The 19436-nt window shown below is 40.7% G+C and overlaps 1 long non-coding RNA gene across 4 annotated transcripts in view; it reads right to left on the bottom strand.

Annotated features, from left to right (window-relative positions):
- The window catches only part of LOC134353071 (uncharacterized), an 86926-nt gene that overhangs the window by 51936 nt on the left and 15554 nt on the right, over positions 1–19436 (bottom strand). For 3 of the 4 annotated variants that reach the window (XR_010019536.1, XR_010019537.1, XR_010019534.1), the window contains exon 1: positions 4538–4638. The exons of the other annotated variant lie outside the window; for it this stretch is intronic. This is a non-coding gene — a long non-coding RNA (uncharacterized LOC134353071). Of the gene's footprint in view, positions 1–4537; positions 4639–19436 lie in introns of those variants that run through there. 4 annotated transcript variants of the gene reach the window in all.

Below are 19436 nucleotides of genomic sequence, written 5' to 3'. Positions count from 1 at the left end.
CCAATGAGAGCCCCAGCTCTAGCGAGTATAGGCTCTGTATGTGTAACCCATCCATGTAGGACAGCCAGCTATCTTGGAATAAATATTTGCTCCCATTTGTATGTTGCAATTTCAGTATAATTAAAACTTGATGCAGAAATGACAATATCATTATCCCATGAAATATAATTTCATGAATCTCTTGCCACCATCACAGAATTATTTATGGTAATGTCAAAACTGTGGTGATAAAGGTGCACTTGTGGTAAAAGGCCTAAAATCTTTCAAAAAATCATTGGAAGGTAAGATGGGAAGACTTAGTACATGAGCTAGGGTGGAGACATAAGATACCATAGATGCTGAAATATGGAGAAAACAGCAATCTGCTGGAGGAACTCAGCAGGTCAAGCAGCATCTGTAGGGGGAAAACGTTTCAGTTGACACCCTGTAACAAGAACATAACAGACCTGTTTGTTTGCATATATTCTGTAAACTGTTGAAATACAACATGTAATAGTCATAATTTCTGCTTTTCCATTTGATTTTCTTTGTGCAAGAGTTCGATGCAATGTTAATTTCATGTGACTTAGTAGTTTAGCTGTGCTCAAAAGCCTAAATTTCTTAAGCATACCCTGAATGGACGTATTAGTTCAACAAATCATTAATTACCACATGGTCAGAATTAAAGAAGAAGTAGAGAGGATGTAATATCTTACTGATTTCTAATTAGATATCAGGAGAGGATAATCAATGAACTGTAACTGTTTGAACTAGATCCTGTCAAAGCAATGGAAATCAATTAGAACATTCAACATGTAAAGTAATGATGGTGTGCAATATCATGAATTATTATAGGATATTTTTAATTTCATAAAGCCTTTCCTTTCACGCCTGGAAATAGTCTGGCATTTGTCACCAATTATCCCCAGCAAAGTCTTCAAAGAACCAATGACTGGATATTATGCATATCAGGGAAAATTACAGATGAGAAGACATATTGATTCATTGTCTCATAGGTGCTGATTTTGGGCATCAAAGTTCAAAGTAAATTTATTATCAAGGTATATACAGTGCCTATTAAAAGTATTCACCCTCTTAGAAGTTTTTATGTCGTATTGTTTTACAACATTGAATCACAGTGGATTTAATTCGGCTATTTTTTTGACACTGATCAACAGAAAAAGACTATTTACAGTCAAAGTGAAAACAGATCTCTACAAAGTGATTTAAATTAATTGCAAATACAAAACACAAAATAATTGATTGCATAATTATTCACACCCTTTAATATGACACCCAATTGGTTTTAGAAGTCACATAATTAGTCAAATGGAGATATCTTTTTGGAGACCTGTGTGTATTCAAGGTGATTCAATTGATTATAGTAAAAATACACCTGTATCTGGAAGACCCAACTGCTGGTGGGTCAGTATCCTGGCAAAAACTACACCATGAAGACAAAGGAACACTCCAAGCAACTCTGTGAAATGGTTATTGAAAAACACAAGTCAGGAGATGGATACAAGAAAATTTCCAAGTCACTGAATATCCTTTGGAGAACAGTTAAGTCAATCATCAAGAAATGGAAAGAATATGGGACAGCAGTAAATCTGTCTAGAGCAGGCCATCCTCAAAAACAGGATGACCATGCAAGAAGGGGACTAGTAAAGCAGGCCACCAAGAAGACCTATGACAACTTGCAAAGAACTACAATCTTCAGTGATGGAGATGGGACAGACTGCACAATCAACAACTGTTACCCGAGTGCTTCACCAGTCACAGTTTTATTGGAGAGTGCGAAAAAGAAACCCACTGTTGAAAGAAACTCACATGAAATCTTGGCTCGAGTTTGACAGAATGCATGTGGGACACTCTGAAGTCAGCTGGAAAAAGATTCTAAATGGTTCTGGAAAAAGAAACCAAAATTGAGCTTTTCGGCCATCAGACTAAATGCTATGTTTGGTATAAGCCAAACACTGCACATCATCAAAAACACACCGTCTCTACTGTGAAGCATGGTGGTGGCTGCATCATGCTGGGGGAATGCTTTACTGTAGCAGGCCCTGGAAGGCTTGTGAAGGTGGAAGGTAAAATGAATGCAGCGAAATACAGACAAATCCTGGAAGAAATCTTGATTCAATCTGCAAGAGAACTGCGACTTGGGAGAAGATTTTTTTCCACCAAGTCAATGACCCAAGCATAAAGCCAAAGCTACACAGGAATGGCTTCAAAACAACAAAGTTAATGTCATGGAGTGGCCAAATCAGAGTCCAAATCTCAATCTAATTGAGTACTTGTGGTTGGACTTGAAAAAGGCTATCCACTCATGATCCCCATGCAATCTGACAGAGCGTAAATAGTTTTGTAAAGCAGAATGGGGAAAAATTGCAGTGTCCAGATGTGCAAAGCTGATAGAGACCTATCCACACAGACTCAAGGCTGTAATTGCCTTTCAAAGTTGCATCTAGTAAATACTGACTTGAAGGGGGTGAGTAATTATGCAATCAATTATTTTGTTTTTAATAACTGTAATAAATTTAGACCAATTTGTAGAAATTTGTTTTCACCTCAACACAAGAATCTTTCCTAATGATCAGTGTCAAAAAAGCCAAATTAATTTCACTGTGATTCAATGTTGTAAAACAATAAAACATGAAAACTTCGAAAGAGTATGAAAACTTTTTGTTGGCACTGTATATGTCAACATATACAACTGTTAGATTTAGCCTGCAGGCATACTCAGAAATCCAAGAACCATAATAGATTCAATAAAAGACCACACCCAACAGATGCAACTAATGTGCACAAGACAACAAATAGTGCAAATATAAAACAACAAAAAATAATAATTATAAATAAATAAGCGATGAATATTCAGAACATAAGATAAAGAGTCTTTGAAAGGGAGTTCATAGTTTGCAGTTCAGTGATAGGATAAGTGAAATTGAGCGAAGTTGTCAAACTGGTTCAAGAGGGTAATAACTGTTCCTGAACCTAGTGGTGAGGCTCCTGTACCTTCTTCCAGATGGCAGCAGCAAAAAGAGAGCATGACCTGGGTGATGGGGGTCACTGATGATGAATGCTGCTTTCCTGTGACAGCTAATACTCTGTACCAAACCAACGTTTTAATGCAACTGGAACGATGACAAAAGGGCCAGCGAAATACATTGCTCCCAATTTAAAGTTCCTTTGACGCCAATCTGTACAATCAATTTGCATCTTAAAGCACTCTACGCATTCTTATTACTACCATCAAAGAAGAAGTACAGGAGCCTGAAGACACACAATCAATTTGTCCTCTCTGAACAAGGTCCTCTCCACCAACAGATTTCTGAATGTACAAACAATGAACCAACCCACGAACACTACTTCACTACTTTTGCTTTCTTTTTGGACTGTTTGTTTAAATTTAGTTTTAAAATATGATCCTTATTATAAATTACAGAATTTTAATACATTGCACAGTCTGCTGCTGCAAAACAATGAATGGCATATGTCAGTGATATTCAATATAATAAGAAAAAACGCCTTTGTATCAAATTTATGCATCAACCACTTCAGTGGAATTGTTTATCTGGGATGATAAAAATCAAATGATCTGATCTTCATCTTCAATGTAATAGCACAGCCGTTGGTGGACTGAAGAAGATGGCATTTGAAGATCAACATGTCAAAATCTAGCAGTAAAATCATGGTTAAATGAAGCTGCGCTGTTCACATCCTTCTAATATGTTCCAGGGGTTTGAACTACATGGAGAAAGAATACAGGTGGACAGAAGGACAGATGCAAGGCTGTGCTCAAGGTTTCCTTCCAAAAAATGATGAAGTCCCACTAACTTCAGGAAATCCTTGGCCCATGGTCACTCATTGTAGAGAAAGATACTTTGAGTTGGTATTAAGAACTTCGAATTTATGCATCGAAGCAAAAGAAACCTAGCGCAAATAGTGGAAGAAACAAAGTGCTTCAGAAGCTACTCACCTATCATTATCAGACACCTCCTACCCTTAAGACCATAAGACATAGGAGCAGAATGAGGCCATTCTGCGTATTGAGTCTGCTCCACTATTCCATCATGGCTATCCCTCTTAACTCTATTCTCTTGTCTTCTCCCCACAACCTTTGTTATCCTTACTAATCAAGAACCTATCAACCTCCACTTTAAATATACCCCAGTGACGTGATCTCCACAGCCATCTGTGGCAATGAATTTCACAGATTCACCAACCCCTAGCCGAAGAAATTCATTCTCATCTCTGTTCTAAAGGGATGTCCTTGTATTTTGAGGCTGTACTTTCTGGCTATAGAGGAAGCATCCACTCCACATCTACTCTAGACTTTTCAATATTTAATAGGTTTCAATAAGAACCCAACCCCATTCTTCTAATGCTGCTTATAACAGTCGGTCGCACTTTGGCCTCATCAGTCCCCTCAGAATCCACATAACCAGAATGGAAACTATTCAACATCAATCCGACAAGTCTGCCTTAGAAGAACAAGAATAACACTTAAAATAATGAATATGCAGAATATTCACAATAAAATATAACGAAGGCTTACTGCTATTAGCACAAAGTTGAGCTGATCCGACATAGAAGCACCTTTTCTTCCCTGTCTAAAATTATTCACATTTCTATAAAATAAATTACATTAAATTAAAAATAAAACAAACAATAGAAATTAGAAATGAAGTGGCTTTGCAGTCATTAAATTCATCCATCTTGCTTAACTTTCAATTTCAGATTTTAGTTTAAAATAAGTAAGTTAACAACTGAATTGGAACAAAACACCAAGGGGATTTACACAAACTAGTTAATCTATAGTACCAGAGGAAATTGAACCTTGCTCAAACCATTCAGTTTGCACTGTCATTTGATTACTCATAAATGGCAATGTGCCCATAAATAATTGTAAAGTAATGAATGTCTGTAATCATGGGATTAATGGCCTGTGATGAGAATGTGAAGAAAAAAATTGTTGTTCAAATGGAATGTATTGTTTGGCCTAATTAACAGATTTGGCTAAATTAGTCATATTGTTGATGATCATCCAAGCTGTTAAAGTGGTTTGTGGAAATGTAATCACATTTCCTGACATAGTAATACTTAAAACTAGTTATACACATTCAAGCTCACCGCAGGAATGGGCCATACTCGGTTGGGCACACTGCATCCTATCTGGCTGTGTGTTTTGAGAATTATCTGTTTTTATTTCATACTCAATTGTTGTGCATATATTTTAAACACTCTTTGGAGAGTGCTTCAACAATTTTTGTACTTCTTTTACAACCTACCTTCTGATTTTTATTCTCTTTTCTCTTGTAATGCGGTTTCACGAGCAAGGGCCACAATTCATTTTCAAGTCTATTGCTCTTGAGAAATTGGTGTTGATATTGGCCATGTTGAAACTTCTGTCATTGTTTACATTAGTTATTATGCTTCTATAATTTTGTACTTTTTTTCTACTTGAAAACTAGTGGAACTGAAGATCAATTTTTATTATTTTTTTAAATTTACTCATAGGATGTGGGTTTCATATACAAGGTCAGAAGCTTGATGGTCATCTATGTTGTCCTTGAGATATTTCTAGCATGGACCCACCTTGAACTACTGGAGTGCATGTGGTAAACGTAGTCCAACAGGAATTGAGAATACCATTCTCTTGAACTAGCAATGATGCAGGTACAGCAATACATTGCAAGCCAGGATAGTCTTTCATTTGGAGGGGAACCTAGAAATGCTTATCCTTGCAGTTGCTTACCTTGTCCTGCTGATAGGAGAGCTTACTATTCTGGGAGGTGTTGCTTAAGAAACTTTGGCTGGATGTCGCTGTATGCTTTGTGGATGGTTTACACCGGAAGTACTTAAGGCCAGTAGTGAACAAGAGGATACATATATGGAAAATTAATGTACAGGGCTAGTGAGGTCATTCAATTAATAGTATTCACTGTAGTATATTGTTTGCAGCAGGGGTTCCCAAACTTTTTTTATGCCATGGACCAACACCATTAAACAAGGAGTCTATGAATCCCTGGTTGGGAAACCCTGGTTTAGAGTGTTGATACATTTTCTTCAACCAACTGTAACATTTATAACTTTTTTACAGAGGAATTAATGAGTAAAATGTTGAAATCTACATCAGATCATCAATTTCCTGTTGATTGTCTGAGCAAAGGTTATAACAACGTAATCTGCAAAGAAGCAAAATACCACTGACAGCATCTCATGGAATCTTAGATTTGACTGGGCATAAAGAAGTTGTTATCAGTTTTAAAGAGAGATAAGGACTAGTGATTGATCACTCCAGGCCAATATTTTGTTATTCGGTGTTCTTTCTCAGCAATACTCAGAGCATTCATCAGACCAATGTGCAGTTTAATCTTCAGCTGGTTTGACAACATCATCTTTAAATACAAAAAATTGCAAACGTATACCAACAGGTTCAAGACAGCTACAATTATAATAGTCTTGAATGGAACTCCTATCTGATAAAGATAGACTATTGATCTCCCTACTGTCTACCTACTTTCCTATAACTGTAACACTAAAGACTGCATTCTGTTTTTTTATTCTCTATTTGTTCTGTGTCAATGAACTTATATATGGAACAAATTATCCGGACAGCTTGGAAAGAAGGAAACTGGCGAATGCAGCAATAAATCACTAATTACCAATTAAATTTTAATAGGATTTAATAGTTTCTGTACTCAAGAATAGGCTCTACCAACCTTTAATTGTTCATATACTTCCCATGGTTTAGCATATTGTCCCAGAAATATGTACAAGAGTAAGTTTTTCCTCAATCTTCCATCCAAATCAGAATGTTATGAAACAGTCTACAGATCAGAGATAGCTTTAGTTAAGATGATTTTCCAATACAGAACAAAGCAAGAGCTGCACAGTAAAAAGTGCCTTTCAAGTGATTGATTAAATTAAGGTCCTATCTGTCACCTAAAGAGGGGAGAAAAAAGGTAGAAGAACAGAAAACATCTGTGTCCAATCTAAAACTATTCATTGGTTAAATTTACTAATAGGAAATTGCTTGTCTCAATAATATTTGGTGTACATTTTCAGCAAACTTGCTTTTACTCCACAGCAAAATGGTAAGTATATTTTAACTACTTAATTAGATGTAAGAATAATTGATAATGGACCTCCATTGTTTAAAATATAATGGTTATAGCATTGTAGAAAAGCAGCTCAATGTGTTTTTTTATATAATGATACTGTTTCTAATAAGAAGGTTGCAGAGATCAGGATTGATAATCATTCAACAATGTATGGAAGGATGAAAGGTTAGAGAAGTTAGGCCTCTTTTTGTTGAAGAGAGACTTCTGGGTGACTATTTTAATTTATTATACCAACAAAAGAAAATGGCTTCAGGAAGGTTTGGAGATTATCTGAAAAGTATTTTAAAATGAGCAAACAAATGTGAAGAAAAATCTAGTGGGAATTACTTATGACTTAGTATAATAAATATGTGGATAGATATTGAATTGGATGTGTTAATTGGACAGATTCAAGTGAATGATCTTTGTTTGGAGAAATTAAGACCATAAAGCATAGGACCAGAATTATGCCATTCTGCCCATTAAGTTGGCTCTGCTATTTCATCATGACTGTCCATTTCTCTCTCAACTCTATTCTCCTGCCTTCTCCCTATATCCTTGCACACACTGATTTATCAAGAATCTATCAACCTCCATCTTAAATACACCTAATGACCTGGCCTCTACAGCCACCTGTGGCAACAAATTCCACAGGTTTACCACCCTCTGGCTAAAAAACATCTCTCTGTTCTAAATGGACATTCCTCTATTCTGAGGTCATGACCTCTGGCCCTAGACTCCCCCACTATACTGTAGAAAACATCCTCTCAACATCCCCCTCATTCTTCTAAATTCCAGCACTTCCAGGCTCAGAACAATCAAACCCTCCTCATATGATAAGCCTTTCATTCCTGACACTGTATTCTATCTGCCACTTCTTTGCCCATTCTCCTGATCTAAGTCTTTCTGTAGCCTTTCTTCTTCCTCAACACTACCTGACCCTGCACCTATCGTTGTATCATCTGAAAACTTTACCACAAAGCCATCGATTCCATTACCCAAATAATTGACATACAACATAAAAAGAAGTGGTCCCAACACCAGCTCCTGTGGAGCACCACTTGTCATTGGCAGCCAATCTCAAAAGGTTTATATTTGCGCTCTTTGCTATCCATGCTGGATATTTGATGTAATACCATGGGCTCTTACCTTGTTAAGTAGCCTCCTGCGCGGCACCTTCTCAAAGGCTTTCTGAAAATCCAAGTACACAACATCCACTGATTGACTTTTGTCTATCCTACTTATTATTTCCTCAAAGAATTCCAACAGATTTGTCAGAAGGATTTTCCCTTAAGGAAACCATGCTGAATTTGGCTTGTTTTATCCCATTTTATCTTGGTACCCCGAAAATCTCATTCTTAATACTGTAATGGACTCCAGCATCTTGCCAACCACTGAAGTCAGGCTAATTTGCCCATGTTTTCCTGTTTTCTGTCTCCCTCCCTTTTTGAAGAGTGGAGAGACAGTTGCAATTTGTCAGTCCTCTGGAACCATGCCAGAAAGTACTTATTCTTGAAAAATCATTACTAATGCCTCCACAGTCTCTTCAGCTACCTCATTCAGAACCCTGTGATATAGTGCATCAGGTCCAGGTGACTTATCTATCATGACCTTTCAGCTTCCCAAGCAAATTCTCCTTAGTAACAGCAACTACACTCACTTCTGCCCACTGACACTCTCAAACTTCTGGCTTACTGCTAGTGTTTTCCACAGTGAGGACTGATGTGAAAAACTTCTTCAGTTCATTCACCATTTCCTTGTCTCCCATTACTGCATCTCCAGCGTCAATTTCCTGCAGGTCAATATCTACTCTCGCCTTTCTTTTCCTCTTTAAATATCTGAAAAATCTTTTGGTATTCTGTTTGATATTATTGTCTAGCTTACTTTCATATTTTATCTTTTCCCTCCTTATGGATATTTTTAGTTGTCTTCTGTTGTTTTTTTAAATGCTCCCCAATCATCTACCTTCCCACTATATATTTTTTGCTCTATTATGTGCCCTTTCATTTGGTTTTATGTTGGCTTTGACTTCTTTTGTCAGTTATAGTTGCATCATCCTGTCTTTAGAAGACTTCTTTGTCTTTGGGATGTATAGTATCTATCCTGCGCCCTCCAGAATGCTCCCAGAAACTCCAATCTTTGTTGCCTTGCCATCAAACCTGCTAGTGTCTCCTTCCAATGAACGTTGGCCAGCTCCTCCCTCTGTCATTTCCTTTACTTCACTTAATACTGATACATTTGGCTTTAGCTTCTCCCTCTTTAAATTGCAGGCTGAATTCTATCATATTATGATCGCTGCCTCCTAAAGGTTCCTTTACTTGAAGCTCCCTAATCAAATCTGATTCATTACATAGCACCCAATCCAGAATAGCTGATTCCCCTAGCGTGCTCAATCTCAGACTGCTCTAAAAAGTCATCTCTCTCTCTCCTGAAATTCAAAATCAGCACCACCTGATTTTCCTAATCTATCTGCGTATTGAAGTTCCCCACGACTATCGTAATATTTCCCTTTGACCTGGATTTTCTATCTCCAGTTGTAATCTGTAGCCCTCATTCTGGTTGCTGTCCGGATGGCTGTATATAAATCCCATCAGGGTCTTCTTACCCTTGCAGTTCCTTAGCTCTAGCCACAACAATTCTACACCTTCTGTTCTCATGTCACCTCTTTTTAAGTATTTGATTTCATTTTTTTTTTACCAACTGAGCCATGCTGCTTACTTTCCTGTCCTTTCAATACAATGCGTATCCTTGGATGTTAAACTCCCAACTATAATCTTCCCTCAGCCATGATTCAGTGATGCCCACAATACCTGGCAATCTGTAACTGCACTACAAGATCATCTCCCTTATTCCATATACTGTATGCATTCAATTATAGCACCATGAATTCAGTATTCATCACCCTTTTTGAATTTGTCCCCCTGTAACAATGCGACTCATCCCACTGACAGCAACTTTGCCCCATCATCTGCCCCTCCTCCTTGACAGTCTCACTACCCACTGCTTCTGCTTGTATACCAACTGCCCCATCCTCCTTCCAAATCAGCTTAAACCCTAATCAACAGCTCTAGCACGGATATTGGTCCCACTCGGGTTCAGATGCAACCCGTCCCTTTTGTGCAGGTGATACCTTCCCTGGAGGAGATCCCGATGATCTAGAAATCTGAAACCCTGCCCCCTGCACCAGTTCCTCAACCATGTATTTATCTGCCAAATCATCCTATTCTTACGCTCATTGGCATGTGGCACAGGCAGCAATTCAGAGATTACTACCCTGGAGGTCCTGCTTTTCAGCTTTCTACTTAGCTACTTAAATTCTCTCTTCAGGACCTTCTCTCCTTTTCTACCATGTTGCTAGTAATGATATGTACCATGATTTCTGACTGTTCACTCTCCCCTTTTAGAATGCCATGGACTGATCCAAAACATTACTGAGCCTAGCACCTGGGAGGCAACATACCATCTTGGGTGTCCCTATCGTGCCCCCCAAATCTCATGTCTACTCCTGTAACTATGGAATCCTCTACCACTATTGCAGTCCTCTTCTACCTCCTTCCCTTCTGAGCCACAGCACCAGACTCAGTGCCAGAGACCCAGTCCTTGCAGCTTCCCCAAATAGGTCATTCACCACACCCCTTCAACAGTATCCAAAGTGGTACACTTATTACTGAGGGGAACCTCCAGAGGGGTACTCTGCACTGTCTACCTGTTGCCTTTCCCTCTCCTGACAGTCACCCATGTTTCATACCTCCTGCGACTTGGGGGTGACTGCTTCCCTGTAGCTCCTACCTATGACCTCCTCAGTTTCCCATATGAGCTGAAGATCATTGAGCTGCACCTCCAGTTCCTTAATGTGTTCACTGGGGAGCTGCAGCTCAGTGCACCTGATGCAGATGTGGCTACCTGGGGGGCTGGAGGTCTCCCAGGAGTCCCACATCTCACATAAAGAAGACAACACATCCCCTGAAGCCACTCTTACAGCTCTATGCACTAATAGATGAAGAATGTGGAGGAGGAGACTTACCGGATATGTACCTTGCTTATGCCTTATGAACCCAAGCCTTCCCATTCTAACACTGGTCCATTCCAATAGCAGCCACTCCGCTTATCCCTACCTTATTTTCATTTGCCCTTGCGAATTAATTGCTATTTGATTGGGCCCCCAGAAAATGTCGAAAGCCTTTTTAAAATCTTACTCACGAATCTGTGAGTTGCCTCCTTTCTCGCTCCTCATATGATTGGGGCACCAGAAAACGCCGAAAGCCTGTGAACATTCCTTTTTAAATCTCACTCTTGGAATTGTGAGTTGTCTCCTCTACCACTCCTGATTTGATTGGGCCACCGGAAAAAAACTGAAAGGATCTGGGGGCCTTGTGAGAAGGCTAATTCATAATTCAAGTAAGTAGTTCACAATGTGAAGTTGTTTACTTAGAAGCATATTATTTACTGAAGTTAAAAAAGAAAAATCTATCCAAAAGTTTTAAGTCCTCCACTTGCTGAAAAGCAGCTAGCTTAGGCTACGTCTACACTACACCGGATAATTTTGAAAATGAAGATTTTCCTCTTAGTTTTGACCTTCCGTTCACACAGAAGCGGAGTTTTCAGCCCCCGAAAACGGAGATTTTCAGAAACGGTCTCCAGAGTGAATAAATTTGAAAACGCCTAATATCCATTGCAGTGTGTACGGGGTAACCGGAGATTTTTAAAACCGCTGTCATGACATGCCGCAACAAATGGCGACAGCACGGCATTTCAATGTTTCCTTCTTATTATTATTACTACTTTATTGTCACCAAAGAATTGATACTAGAGCGTACAATCGCCACAGCGATATTTGATTCTGCACTTTGCAGAACCTAATAATTTCAGAACAGACGGCAACGAGACTGAAGCCAGAAGGGTTAGAAATGTACTCACCAAATACTTTGACCCATAGCTTACTGAATAAATAAGTATACTCACTTTGCCCTGTTTTCTGTCCTTGCTTGTATGAAGGTGCTTTACCTATTTATGCAAGTACTTCTCTGACAATAGATGTGTAACAGCCTAATGTAACATTGTATGGAAATACAAGATAATGCTGATGCAAGCGTTTTATACATTTAACAAGGTGCTTTATTAATGCAAAAGAGTTAGTCAGTTTTTCAACGTTCGTTGTCAGCCGGGTCATACCGTCCGTGAACTCCCTGTCGGTTGCCTCCATATAGAAACATAGAAACATAGAAAATAGGTGCAGGAGTAGGCCATTCGGCCCTTCGAGCCTGCACCGCCATTTATTATGATCATGGCTGATCATCCAACTCAGAACCCCGCCCCAGCCTTCCCTCCATACCCACTGACCCCCGTAGCCACAAGGGCCATATCTAACTCCCTCTTAAATATAGCCAATGAACTGGCCTCAACAGTTTCCTGTGGCAGAGAATTCCACAGATTCACCACTCTCTGTGTGAAGAAGTTTTTCCTCATCTTGGTCCTAAAAGGCTTCCCCTCTATCCTCAAACTGTGACCACTCGTTCTGGACTTCCCCAACATTGGGAACAATCTTCCTGCATCGAGCCTGTCCAATCCCTTTAGGATCTTATACGTTTCAATCAGATCCCCCCTCAATCTTCTAAATTCCAACGAGTACAAGCCCAGTTCATCCAGTCTTTCTTCATATGAAAGTCCTGCCATCCCAGGAATCAATCTGGTGAACCTTCTTTGTACTCCCTCTATGGCAAAGATGTCTTTCCTCAGATTAGGGGACCAAAACTGCACACAATACTCCAGGTGTGGTCTCACCAAGGCCTTGTACAACTGCAGTAGTACCTCCCTGCTCCTGTACTCGAATCCTCTCGCTATAAATGCCAGCATACAATTTGCCTTTTTCACCGCCTGCTGTACCTGCATGCCCACTTTCAATGACTGGTGTATAATGACGCCCAGGTCTCGTTGCACCTCCCCTTTTCCTAATCGGCCACCATTCAGATAATAATCTGTTTTCCTATTTTTGCCACCAAAGTGGATAACTTCACATTTATCCACATTAAATTGCATCTGCCATGAGTTTGCCCACTCACCCAACCTATCCAAGTCACCCTGCATCCTCTTAGCATCCTCCTCACTGCTAACACTGCCACCCAGCTTCGTGTCATCCGCAAACTTGGAGATGCTGCATTTAATTCCCTCATCCAAGTCATTAATATATATTGTAAACAACTGGGGTCCCAGCGCTGAGCCTTGCGGTACCCCACTAGTCACCGCCTGCCATTCTGAAAAGGTCCCGTTTATTCCCACTCTTTGCTTCCTGTCTGCTAACCAATTCTCCACCCACACCAATACCTTACCCCCAATACCGTGTGCTTTAAGTTTGCACACTAATCTCCTGTGTGGGACCTTGTCAAAAGCCTTTTGAAAATCCAAATATACCACATCCACTGGTTCTCCCCTATCCACTCTACTAGTTACATCCTCAAAAAATTCTATGAGATTCGTCAGACATGATTTTCCTTTCACAAATCCATGCTGAATTTGTCCGATCATTTCACCGCTTTCCAAATGTGCTGTTATCACATCCTTGATAACTGACTCCAGCAGTTTCCCCACCACCGACGTTAGGCTAACCGGTCTATAATTCCCCGGTTTCTCTCTCCCTCCTTTTTTAAAAAGTGGGGTTACATTAGCCACCCTCCAATCCTCAGGAACTAGTCCAGAATCTAACGAGTTTTGAAAAATTATCACTAATGCATCCACTATTTCTTGGGCTACTTCCTTAAGCACTCTGGGATGCAGACCATCTGGCCCTGGGGATTTATCTGCCTTCAATCCCTTCAATTTACCTAACACCACTTCCCTACTAACATGTATTTCACTCAGTTCCTCCATCTCACTGGACCCTCTGTCCCTTACTATTTCTGGAAGATTATTTATGTCCTCCTTAGTGAAGACAGAACCAAAGTAATTATTCAATTGGTCTGCCATGTCCTTGCTCCCCATAATCAATTCACCTGTTTCTGTCTGCAGGGGACCTACATTTGTCTTTACCAGTCTTTTCCTTTTTACATATCTATAAAAGCTTTTACAGTCCGTTTTTATGTTCCCCGCCAGTTTTCTCTCATAATCTTTTTTCCCCTTCCTAATTAAGCCCTTTGTCCTCCTCTGCTGAACTCTGAATTTCTCCCAGTCCTCAGGTGAGCCACTTTCTCTGGCTAATTTGTATGCTACTTCTTTGGAATTGATACTATCCCTAATTTCTCTTGTCAGCCACGGGTGCACTACCTTCCTTGATTTATTCTTTTGCCAAACTGGGATGAACAATTGTTATAGTTCATCCATGCAACCTTTAAATGCTTGCCATTGCATATCCACCGTCAATCCTTTAAGTGTCATTTGCCAGACTATCTTAGCTAATTCACGTCTCATACCTTCAAAGTTACCCCTCTTTAAGTTCAGAACCTTTGTTTCTGAATTAACTATGTCACTCTCCATATTAATGAAGAATTCCACCATATTATGGTCACTCTTACCCAAGGGGCCTCTCACGACAAGATCGTTAATTAACCCTTCCTCATTGCTCAAAACCCAGTCCAGAATAGCCTGCTCTCTAGTTGGTTCCTCGACATGTTGGTTCAAAAAACCATCCCGCATACATTCCAAGAAATCCCCTTCCTCAGCACCTTTACCAATTTGGTTCACCCAGTCTACATGTAGATTGAAGTCACCCATTATAACTGCTGTTCCTTTATTGCACACATTTCTAATTTCCTGTTTAATACCATTTCCGACCTCACTACTACTGTTAGGTGGCCTGTACACAACTCCCACCAGCGCCTTCTGCTCCTTAGTGTTACGCAGCTCTACCCATATCGATTCCACATCTTCCCGGCTTATGTCCTTCCTTTCTATTGCGTTAATCTCTTCTTTAACCAGCAACGCCACCCCACCTCCCCTTCCTTCATGTCTATCCCTCCTGAATATTGAATATCCCTGAACGTTGAGCTCCCATCCCTGGTCACCCTGGAGCCATGTCTCTGTGATCCCAACTATATCATAATCATTAATAACAATCTGCACTTTCAATTCATCCACCTTATTACGAATGCTCCTTGCATTGACACATAAAGCCTTCAGGCGCTCTTTTACAACTCTCTTAGTCCTTATACAATTATGTTGAAAAGTGGTCCTTTTTAATGCTTGCCCTGGATTTGTCGGCCTGCCACTTTTACTTTTCTCCTTTGTACTTTTTGCTTCTACCCTCACTTTACACCCCTCTGTCTCTCTGCACTGGTTCCCATCCCTCTGTTGTGAACTAACCTCCTCACGCCTAGCCTCTTTAATTTGATTCCCACCCCCCAACCATTCTAGTTTAAAGTCACCTCAGTAGCCCCCGCTAATCTCCCTGCCAGGATATTGGTCCCCCTAGGATTCAAGTGTAACCCGTCCTTTTTGTACAGGTCACGCCTGCGCCAAAAGAGGTCCCAATGATCCAAAAACTTGAATCCCTGCCCCCTGCTCCAATCCCTCAGCCACGCATTTATCCTCCACCTCATCGCATTCCTACTCTCACTGTCGCGTGGCACAGGCAGTAATCCTGAGATTACTACCTTTGCGGTCCTTTTTCTCAACTCCCTTCCTAGCTCCCTATATTCTCCTTTCAGGACCTCATCCCTTTTCCTACCTATGTCATTGGTACCTATATGTACCACGACCTCTGGCTTCTCACTCTCCCACTTCAGGATATCTTGGACACGATCAGAAATATCCCGGACCCTGGCACCAGGGAGGCAAACTACCATCCGGGTCTCTGGACTGCGTCCACAGAATCGCCTATCTGACCCCCTTACTATCGAGTCCCCTATCACAACTGCCCTCCTCTTCCTTGCCCTACCCTTCTGAGCTACAGGGCCAGACTCTGTGCCGGAGGCACGGCCACTGTCGCTTCCCCCAGGTAAACTGTCCCCCCCAACAGTACTCAAACAGGAGTACCTGTTGTTAAGGGGCACAGCCACCGGGGTACTCCCCATCACCTGACTTTTCCCCTTCCCCCTCCTAACCGTGACCCACTTGTCTGCCTCCCGTGGCCCCGGCGTGACCACCTGCCTTCCACTCCTCTCTATCACCTCCTCATTCTCCCTGACCAGACGAAGGTCATCGAGCTGCAGCTCCAGTTCCGTAACGCGGTCCCTTAGGAGCTGCATCTCGATGCACTTGGCGCAGATGTAGACGTCTGGGAGGCTTAGAGACTCCAGGGCCTCCCACATCCGACACCGAGAACAGCAAACTGCCCTCACACTCATAATGCCCCTCTCCTCAAATAACAACAGAAAATGAATGTCAAACCTTCCTCGCCTCGCCCGCTTCCACCTAAGCCCGGTGAGCCGAAGCCCTTAGGTCTTCACTCTGCTCCCGGCTCACTCTGCCGCCCGCAAACTACGCTGCCCGCTCTATGAGGCTTTGTTCCTTTTAAATCTGCCGCGCTGCACTGCCCGACGTCACACGCCTGCGCAGTCCCACCTCTCAGAAAGCCGTTGGAGAAAAAAAATAACCAAAATTTCAAAAATGTCTTTCTCGGCACTCCCACTCAGACTCTCAGACTCCTTCTTCGAATCAAACCCGAAGCAGGATGTCTGCCCTTTTAAATCTGCCGTGCTGCACTGCCCGACGTCACACGCCTGCGCAGTTCCGTCTCTCAGAAAGCCGTTGGAGAAAAAAAATAACGAAAATTTCCAAAAATGCTCCAGTATTTGTTTTTTTTTAGTTTTAAGTCCTCCTGCGCGAGAGCCAAGAGCAATTCCTTTCAATTTTTTCTACTCTGTAACTGGACGAACGCGCACCAAGTATATCGTTTCCTTTTCGCTTGTTTTCTGTGTGTCCTGCGCATGCCCAGTAGGAGGAGATTCGCCCAAATTTCCGTCTAATGTGGTCAGAGATAGTTTGAAAAACGCTTAGTGTGGACACCTATTGCTTTTACTCGAAACCGGCATTTCCAAAATTATCTAGTGTAGTGTGGACGTAGCCTTAGTTAAAAGCAAGGCACCTACCCATGCAAACTAATTGCAATGGAGTGTGGTTGGGCTTTGAGCTAAACTCTTTTGTAAGGTGCACTGGCAATAAAAATGAAGTGAACTCAAACTGCACAATATTAGAACATCAGGTACACTAATGAGGTGATAATGAGATATACTGCCTTTAGATGAGACAGAGTGATTATTAGTGGAAATGGCTGCTGGGTCCTGGAAGAGACATTCAGAATATGGCTCAAAAGAAATTTTCAGATTCAGTAGCAGTTTTATATGTTTAACAGAGGATGGTGTTATAGAGTCATCGAGCACTACAGCACAGAAACAGGGCCTTTGGCCCATCAAATTCATGTAGAACTATTAATCTGTCTAGTCTCATCAACCTGCACCCAGACCGTAGCCATCCACACCCCTCCCATCTATGTACCTATCCAAATTTCTCTTCAATGTTGAAATCGAGCCCACATCCACCACTTGCGCTGGCAGCTTGTTCCATACTCCCACCACCCTCTGAGTGAAGAAGTTCGCCCTCATGTACCCCTTAAACATTTCATCTTTCACCCTTAACCCATGACGTCCAGTTCTAGTTTAACCCAGCCTCAGTGGCAAAAACCTGATTACATTTTCCCTATCTCTACTTCTCATAATTTTGTATACCTCTACCAAATTTCTCCTCATTCTCCTGTGGCTCTAGGGAATAAAGTCTGTTCTGTTCCTTACTTTCATAGGTTTTGTGTGTTATGTGTACTATAGTGTTTTACACCTTGGTTCAAAGAAACATTGTCTCATTTCTATAAATATTATACGATTATATATATTATCCTCCTCACTGAGGATCAACACTGGTGCACCTCAGGGGTGTGTGCTTAGCCCACTGCTCTACTCTCTGTATACACATGACTGTATGGCTAAGCATAGCTCAAGTACCATCTATAAGTTTGCTGATGATACAACCATTGTTGGTAGAATCTCAGGTGATGATGAGAGAACATACAGGAGTGAGATATGCCAACTAGTGGAATGGTGCTGCAGCAACAACCTGGCACTCAACATCAGTAAGACGAAAGAGCTGATTGTAGACTTCAGGAAGGGTAAGACGAAAGAGAACATACCAATCTTCATAGAAGGATCAGAAGTGGAGAGAGTGAGTAGCTTCAAGTTCCTAGGTGTCAAGATCTCTAAGGATCTAACCTGGTCCCAACATATCGATGTAGTTATAAAGAAGGCAAGACAGCAGCTATACTTTATTAGGAGTGTGAAGAGATTTAGCATGTCAACAAATACACTCAAAAACTTCTATAGTTGTACCACGGAGAGCATTCTGACAGGCTGCATCACCGTCTGGTATGGAGGGGCTACTGCACAGGACTGAAAGAAGGTGCAGAAGGCTGTAAATCTAGTCAGCTCCATCTTGGGCACTAGCCTACAAAGTACCAGGACATCTTTAGGGAGCGGTGTCTCAGAAAAGCAGCGTCCATTATTAAAGACCTCCAGCACCCAGGGCATGCCCTTTTCTCACTGTTACCATCAGGTAGGAGATACAGAAGCCTGAAGGCACACACTCAGCGATTCTGGAACAGCTTCTTCCCCTCTGCCATCCAATTCCTAAATGGACATTGAAGCTTTGGACACTACCTCACTTTTTTTAATATACAATATTTCCATTTTTGCACATTAAAAAAATCTATTCAATATACATAATTGATTTACTTGTTTATTTATTATTATATTTTATTTTATTTATTATTATTTTCTCTCTCTGCTAGATCATGTATTGCGTTGAACTGCTGCTGCTAAGTGAACAAAGTTTACATCACATGCCAGTGATAATAAACCTGATTCTGATTACTTACGATCGATATATACATGTATATACTTAAATAACAATAAACTTGATACTTGATAAATGTTACTGGTTCTGTAACTTTTAAAGGTTACTGATTCAAATTTCAAACCTTTTATCACTGAAGTTACTGTTTCATTTAGCATGAAGAAAGTTTCACAAGGAGAAAATTTTAAATTGGCAAAATGATACTAAGCAAAAGAAAACGGTATAGCACAGGAATAGGACCTTCGATGTTTTGGTAATTGGTTTTTTATTGTCATATATACTGAGATACAGTGAAAAGATCTGCTTGCATGCTTTTCAAACAGACCATTCCACACACGAGTACATTGAGGAAAAATTATGTATTTTATTACAGTTGCAGAGAAGGTGAGGTGCAAGTAGAAAAATAAAGTATGACGTCTGTGGCAAGATAGATTGAGAGATCAAGAGTTGATTGCCTAAATCTCCAATGTTTTCTCTTTCAAATTTCCAATATGGCAGTACTTTATTTTTGTATTACTGTCT

Source organism: Mobula hypostoma, chromosome 10, assembly GCF_963921235.1.
Source record: "Mobula hypostoma chromosome 10, sMobHyp1.1, whole genome shotgun sequence".
Taxonomy (NCBI): Eukaryota; Metazoa; Chordata; class Chondrichthyes; order Myliobatiformes; family Myliobatidae; genus Mobula; species Mobula hypostoma.
Note: the sequence above shows the minus strand (reverse complement) of the source record. Positions and strands in the feature narration are given on the sequence as shown.